Source organism: Crocuta crocuta, unplaced genomic scaffold (assembly GCF_008692635.1).
Source record: "Crocuta crocuta isolate KB4526 unplaced genomic scaffold, BGI_CrCroc_1.0 scaffold273, whole genome shotgun sequence".
Lineage (NCBI taxonomy): Eukaryota > Metazoa > Chordata > Mammalia > Carnivora > Hyaenidae > Crocuta > Crocuta crocuta.
The window spans coordinates 2278338-2286149 of NW_027529425.1; positions in this window are offsets into that span (position 1 = coordinate 2278338).

The window sequence follows — 7812 nt, forward strand, 5'->3', positions numbered from 1 at the left end:
CTCCCCCCACCCCCACCCCCACCCCACCCTGCTGCAGAGCACAGAAAGGACCGCCCCCAGCCTTGGAGGGCACTGCGGGGGCAGGGATGCTCCTGCACGACGGACCCAAGTGCTGGAGGGGCCCTCAGCGCTGGCATCCATCCTTTTCCGGCCACAGAGAGAGATCACAGGGGGATGTGCCAAGAGGGCGTCACCGTGTAGTGGTCCCAACAGTCCCCAGACTTGCTCTCAGAGCACCCACTCCTCCCTGCCTTCCACCCAGAGGAGGGAGGGTGGGGACTGCCGCGCTGTCCCCAGCACAGTCGCCCCACACCTCAGCCTTCGGGCAGCCCGACCTGGATCCAGATTCTGCAGGACTGGGCCTCTGAGACCCCAAGCAGCAGAAGCCACAGGCCCCCAAAATGACAGGGCTCCCACCCCAGGCAAGGTGCTCCCCACCTGCAGCAGCCACGTGGGCCTCACTGCTGGTCTCTGGTTTCAGGGGCGGGGGCTTCACAGAGCATCCCAGGAGGGACAACAGGGCCAGGATGTGAACCTGGCTCCCCCAGCAGGCTGGGCACTGCGACAGGACAATCAGATGCACGTGGCGCGGAGACCCAGAAACCCCAGACTGCCCTGCTCCAGACACCTTCCCGACCCGCCTCTAGTCTGCCGGCCTGACACCACTCCCTAAACTTGGGAGATCACTCGATTCTCCCGCCCAAAATAGGCCTTTGGAATCCTCCAGCTGGCCCGCGCGGGGACAGCACCGTGCAAACAGCTGGGGCTCTGAGCACTCAGGACCAGCCTCAAAGCCAAATACAGTAGGTTTCCCATCACCCACCTCTACACGCAACTCCCCAGGACTCCTGGTGGCTCTCTTCACAGGGGACCAAGTCCTGATCCCTGCCCAGCCCGGCGGCACGCTGCCAGCGCCCAGGTCAGGTCCCTTCTTCCCACCCTTTTGCCCTTAAACCCCAACAGCTGCGATGCCCCCAGGTGCCCATGAAGAGGAAGGCAGTGTTCAGGAAGGTGCGAGTCATCCGCCCTCCCCCTACCCCTCCGTGTTCTCCAAAGGCTGCATCAAAGAGAGGCCTGTTCCAAGGGGCATCTGGGTGGCTCAGTCAAGTGTTGGGACTCTTGGTTTTGGCTCTGATCATGATCTCGTGCTTCCTGAGTTCGAGTCCCATGTCAGCCCAGGGCTGACTCCGAGCCTGCGTGGGAATCTCTCTCTCTCCCTCCCTGGCTCACATGCTCAATCTTCCTCTCAAAGTAAATAAACTTAAAAAGAAAGAGAGAAAGATGCCTGTTCTGAGTTCACAAACGAGGACCGTGGCCAGCCCACAGCCCCCTCTGCTAAGCACAGGTTTGGCTCTGGGTATCCACCTCCTACTTCATCTCTGGGATATCCCCCGCGCCCCCCCCAACCCCTTTCGAGGGCACTCATGTCCCACACAGTTGCCCCCGTGACTCTGAAATCTTTAACTTCCCCTTGACTCCACCCTGGGCCTTCCAGATACACCTGTGACACAAAGTCTAAGCGTAAACCAGCGTTTCTCAATTCCACCTCAGAGACTTCCAACTTCCTCCTCCCAGACGGGCTGCAGAGCTGGACTCTCTCACATCGACCAAGGCCAAGGACCGAGTCTTACCGAGTCCTGACTCCTAGGAGCACGTACCCGGCTGCCTCTCAGGCCCTATAAAAACACCTGCGGGAGCACCTGGGTGGCTCAGTCGGTTGAGTGTCCGACTTCGGCTCAGGTCACGATCTCATGTTCACGGGTTCGTGTGCTGACAGCTCAGAGCCTGGAGGCTGTTTTGGATTCTGTGTCTCCCTCTCTCTCTGACCCTTCCCTGCTCACACTGTCTCTCCCTAAAATAAAACATTTAAAAAAGAAAACACCTGCGAAACTCCGCAGGCTTTGGTTTGAAAATAAGAAAAAACGCTTCTGCCCCAAACAAAGAAGCATGGTGTTTCTGTCCTCCCGCAGCTGACAGCCGTGTTGGGGATGAAACCGCCCTCCCAGAGGGTGCTCCCCCGGCCCCCGGAAGGCCCCAGCTCCTTGAACACACTGGCCGACTCCGGGTTCTCCTAACTGCCCCTTCCCAGCAAAAGGAAACCTTTCACCACCTTCCAGAATCAACTGCCAAGCAAACTTGCGGGTCCCAGAACCAGGGACAGGAGACACTAACATTCCTACGGCCCGCTCATTTGAGACTCGGTGGCCCCAAAGGCACTCTCCTCAAGAAAGGGAACCCTTCCCTATGACCCGGGACACATTAAATCTAAGGACAAAAGAACCCTCTCCCCCCGACACCGCAGGTCAGCAGCAGCTGGTGGGAACCAGACTGGCCCACCTTGCAACGAGTAGGCCTCTCTGAGGTTCTGCGTGTGTGTGTTTAGAGNAACGACAACGATGGAATTGGCAGGGTACCTGGTGACATTTCGACTGTGGATGTTGTAGACCCTGGGGTGGTGGGTGGGTATCCCTGTGGGCAGGAAGGCAAGTCAGAGGTGGCAGGGAGGAAATCTGGGAAGCCAGAGGACTACTCCTACCTTCCCCCCGCCCAACCCCGACCTCCCCCCGCTCATCCTTTCCAAAATCGGGGCGACAGCCGCCTTCGCTGAGTGCCCACGACCGGCTTGACCGGGTGCTAACTTGCAGACAGCACCTGGTTAACGAAGTTCATTTGCAAGACGGCCGCGGCGCGTCCCGGGACGGGCGGGCCTGGTGCTCCCGACCCCCGAGTAGACCGTGGGCCGGCTCGGCGTTCCCGGCTTCGGCAGCGCCCGCGCGGGGACCACCCCCGAGCCCGGCCGGGCCNCGCCACTTCCGTGGCCCCAGACCTCCCACCACGACGAGACTGCCAGCCGCACCCGGGACTCGGGGGAGGTGCCGCACTTGGCGGGAGTGAGGGGACTGTTGTGACCTGTACGGCCCGCGGAACCCGCCCCTTCCAGGGCCGGGGTCGGCCCCACCCACCTCTGAGACCCCGCCGAGACCCCGGTGGTAGGCGGGAGATCCGATGGCCCGAGCCCCCTCTCCACGGGGAAGGGCAGGGGTCCGCCGCGGCCCGGAGGAGGGTCTAGGAGGGGCGAGTACCACCGCGGTCCCCTGGTTATTACCGATCCTGGGCAAAGGAGCCGGGGGCTTCGCGCTCCGAGTGACCCCGGATCCCCATCAGGGCCGCAGCCGGGGTCAGTGGAAGCTCAGACTCCTGCAGGAAGAAGCAGGGCGCGCATCTCAATGTTGCCCGCTCGCGCTCAGCTGATGCTCATTCCCTCAGTTTTCGTCTTGACAAATTAGGTAGTTTCTAGGAGTTGCAACCACTGATTGCAGCCACTGAGTCCCCAGTTGGGGACAAACCCCAAAATATTGAGCACCTACTACGTAACAAGCACTGTCCCGGTTGTTCTTCGGTTTTACTAATCGGCACAGCAACCCGGGAGGTACTTACTAGCCCTGGTTTACAGCCCGGGGACCGTGGCTCCGACAAGGGGAGTGGCCTAAACATGACGCAAAGACCAACCACTCGGTCTGGTTCCCTCAATGAAGCATTTTCGTCGTCACCTGATAATGCTAAATGGATTTGTAAAAAAACGTTAAAAAGAAAGATCTGAATTTGTAGCTCCTGTAGCCCTTTCCAGGGCCTTCTGTAGCATTTGGTGTTTCCCCTCTTTTATGTGACCTGCAGTTTGATCCAGTGCGAGGACAAAGGACAGCTGAGACCCCCAGCCTATTTTTAACTTTTCCGAAGAGAGCATCTTCTTTATCACAAGTGTGACTCCTTGAAGCCCATCCCCACCTGTCTTTTATCTCCTGTACTGGTAACCATCATCCCAGCATCCTGTGGGGCAAAACCAGGAGTGAGTCTGGCTAGCATTAAGGGAGGGCCAGGTCAAGAAAGGAGACTGGATGAGACTGACCAGGACTCTGGGGCCAGCAGAGGTCCTGGCCTGCAGGAGAGATGGCTCCACGGGGCAAAGCGCCGCCCCCCCCGGGGGGAAAAACAACCAACCTCACCTACCAGTGAAAAGTGGGCTTAGGGCAAGTCTGCTAACACGCTGCCAGCTGTGCACACTCATCTGGGGTCCCCCATCCTTCCCCACCTCGCAACCATGCTAATGATGTAGCTCGGTGAGGTCATTTCTTATTGGACTAAAGGTAAATTGGCAGATGTCCCTTCAATTTGCCCGGTTAGTTCTCCCTTCCTCCTGTGCCTTTGTTTGCTAATCAAACTCCACAAAATCCCGTAGCCTCTGGCTCCCTTTTCCTCCAATAATCGATTCCTCTCCCCCACCCTCCTGCCCCCAGCTTAGGAATCCATATTCATGAATGAGAGGATGTGGCTTGGGATTTCCCAACTCTGGAGGGCATTGCTCACAGACACAAAACAGGTCCTGCCCCTTCATTCACGAGCAAGTTGAGTGTGACCTGTTATCCCACAGGCCACAAAAGGCCTGGGGGGTGGGGCAAAGACGACAAGCCAGGGACACACAGAAGGAGCAGTGTGGTAGGGAGCCAGACAGTAAACTCCCAACGGCAGTGCAGTGACAGGGTTAGAGGTGCCCATGAGCCCTTGGTGCCCCAAGAATAGCAGGGTGGATGGAAGTCCCAGCTAGAATGCCAGCGCTGACTTGGCCCTAGGGACCAGGAAAGGTGTGAGAGAGGTCAAGAGCCCACTGAGCCTTGGTCACCTCCTGGATGGTTGTGGAACGCTCGCAGTGCTCAGGTTTCTGGCTCAGGTGACAGTATTGCCAGAACACAGATGCAAATCCAATGAAGCTGCCTGCAGGCTGACTCGTACACGCAAATCCCGACGAAACACCGAACCAAAGGAAGGCAAGGCAGAAGGTAGCTGTAAAGCATTAGCCCAGCGATAAAGATCTGAGATGATTGTAGTGGCCTAAGGCCAAGTACCCGCTCCACGAGTATTTATGCAGCACACCCTGCCTTGTGGGGTTACACTCTAATGGGGCGGGGCCACTTAGAAAATGGAGAGTGCTGGGGGCGGGGAATGAGCAGGGTCAAGGCCACAGGGGTGAGGTGGGCCACCGCACACCCTGCCTTGTGGGGTTACACTCTAATGGGGCGGGGCCACTTAGAAAATGGAGAGTGCTGGGGGCGGGGAATGAGCAGGGTCAAGGCCACAGGGGTGAGGTGGGCAAGGTGGCCGCAGTGATGGTTGGAGTGGGCACTTTGGGGAAGGTGAGCAGAGCCTGGAGGGGGTGGGGAGTGTCACAGTTAGCTGTGGGACCGGAAGAACCAGCTTGGTGTGTTGGCTTGTGTGCTGAGGGGAAGGAAAGTAACAGCATGTGTATAAAGTATAGGAAGAGGGAGGATGTGGGATAAAGAGCGGAGGTGGCAGGAGGGGCTGGGGTCCAGTGCCCGGTGGTGGTACAGCCCCCGCTGGGATCCCAGTCACCCACAGGAACGGGAGAAGATGGAGCACACGGGTGCCCGCGCAGGTGGACAGAGGCAGGTGCTGTCTTCTGCCTGCTTCTGTTTTCCGTGGGACACAGGAAGCAGGGTCAGCAGTGAGACCAAGGATAGGGGAGGAGTGTCAGGGTTCCAGGAGAGAAGAGAAAGTCGGGAAGTCACCGAGAATGGGCGCATGGCCAAGGCTGACCGCAAGGCAGCGTAAAGGCTGACCAAGGTCAGTGATGCTTCAAAGGAAGACCAGGAATAATCTTAACTATGTTACAAAAAACAGACAAAAAGGCCCCAAATGGAGTCACTTGTGCTCAGCCCCGTGTCAGCAAACCACGACTTACTAGCTAGCGCAACTGCAGTGCAATTTTAAACCAGTCTGGAACTTCCTGGTCAGCAGTAACCCGCGCTCTCCTTGCCTTTCCTCCTTCCGTCTATAAAAGTCTCCCATTTTGTGCTTCTCCCAAGCTCTTTTTTTATTTTTTTAATGTTAAAAAAAATTTTTTTAATGTTTATTTTTGAGAAACAGCGAGAGACAGAGCGTGAGCAGGGGAGGGGCAGAGAGAGAGGAAGACACAGAATTGGAAGCAGGCTTCAGGCTCTGAGGTGTCAGCACAGAGCCTGATGCAGGGCTCGAACTCATGGAACTGTGAGATCATGACCTGAGCCAAAGTCAGATGCTCAACAGACTGAGCCACCCAGGCGCCCCATTTTTTAATGTTTTATTTATTTTTGGAGGGGCGGGGGGGGACAGAGGTTCTGAAGTGGGCTCTGAGCCAACAGCAGTGAGCCCAATGTGGGGCTCAAACTCACGGACGCTGAGATAATGACCTGAGCCAAAGTTGGTCACATAACTGACAGCCACCCAGGCACCTTTCCTGAGCTCCCTCCTATGTGCTGGACGGGGTGCTGCCCCACTCACAAGTCACTAAATAAAATCAATTTATCTTTACATTTACTCAGGTGTTTTTTTGTTTTGTTTTGAGAGAGCAAGCCCACTGGGGAGGGGCAGAGAGAGAGAGAAACCCTAGCAGGCTCCACGTCCAGGGCAGAGCCCAATGGGAGGCTTGATCCCACCACCGTGAGATCATGACCTGAGCCGAAATCAAGAGTCGGATACATAACCAACTGAGCCACCCAGACGCCCTACTCAGTTGAATTTTTAAACACCTACAACATAGTTCATATCTCAGTTCATCCTCGGGGCCTCCCATAAAGTAGCCTTCGCAGTCCCCCAACTGCTTGATGAGAAAACCGAGGCACAGAAAGTTCCTGTAACTTTTCCAAGGTCGCCAAGCCCACATCATCAGCACTCAGGCCACTGACAATCGCTGTGTACTGCTCTCACGCCAAGGGCACAAGTCAAAAGCCAGTCGCTGCCAGTGTTAACAGAAAGACGTGTTGGAGAAGACTTGGAGCATCCCTTCCTCTGCGCCCGCCTCACAGACAGCAGAAATCCTCCGCGTTCATACGTGTACACTGAAAACAATTTTCTTGTATTGCCATTTCCATAAAAGCAAGTAACTGCTCACTGAACTGCTACGTGTACATGTCTTCACAGGGAGCAACCTGTAGGGGATCCGGTCGGGCAGTGGACGTGCCGGCCCCCTGCCTGGGAGCTGTCACCGTTCTCCGGACCTTGACAGTCACCAAGGACTCTCTCCAGCTGTAGGCAGAGGAAACCAAAACAAGATCCTGCCCTTTTTTGCAGACTTTGAAAAGTGCTGATAACCCATCACATGAGTGTCTTGCACATTCAGGAAACTAGCATCTCACATGGTTGGGATTGTGGTAAAAAAAAAAAAAAAAAAGGCAGCAGCAAATATCATTTCAAACCCCAAGGCTGCAACCAATTACAAGTGCCTGCCTCAGGAAAGGCTCTCACCAAATATTTGCTAAATGTTTATCTTAGATAAACACAGTTTTAAGTTTTATGGGAAGCCTGTGATAAGCCTTACAATTCTACTAGGCAAATATTTCTAAATATTTTATAAATTAAGCACAAGTGTTTCTATGCAACACAGATGACAATTTCTTGCTGGGTCACACGGTAAATCTCATCACAAGTGACATATATTAGTAGTAGATTTAAATCCATGCTACACCCTTCCTCTCACTCCGTAGGCAGACCCACAGAACACGTTCTTACACTGAAACAGGAAATAATCTCTTTGAGTCAACGTTTTCTAGCAATTCTCCTAAGAACAAAGAGCAAATCCTGGGGAGCAAGTCTCTACTAAATAAATTCCCACGTAGCTGTACTCAAAATCCCTGAAAAGCAGTTCAGTATTAACGGATGTAACGGGCAGGCTGGAGCAGTAACAGGAGAAAACATGGAAGTCAGACCCATTTGTGGTGACCACGTGCAACATTAATTTAACACCTTTTTTCTCCACCATGT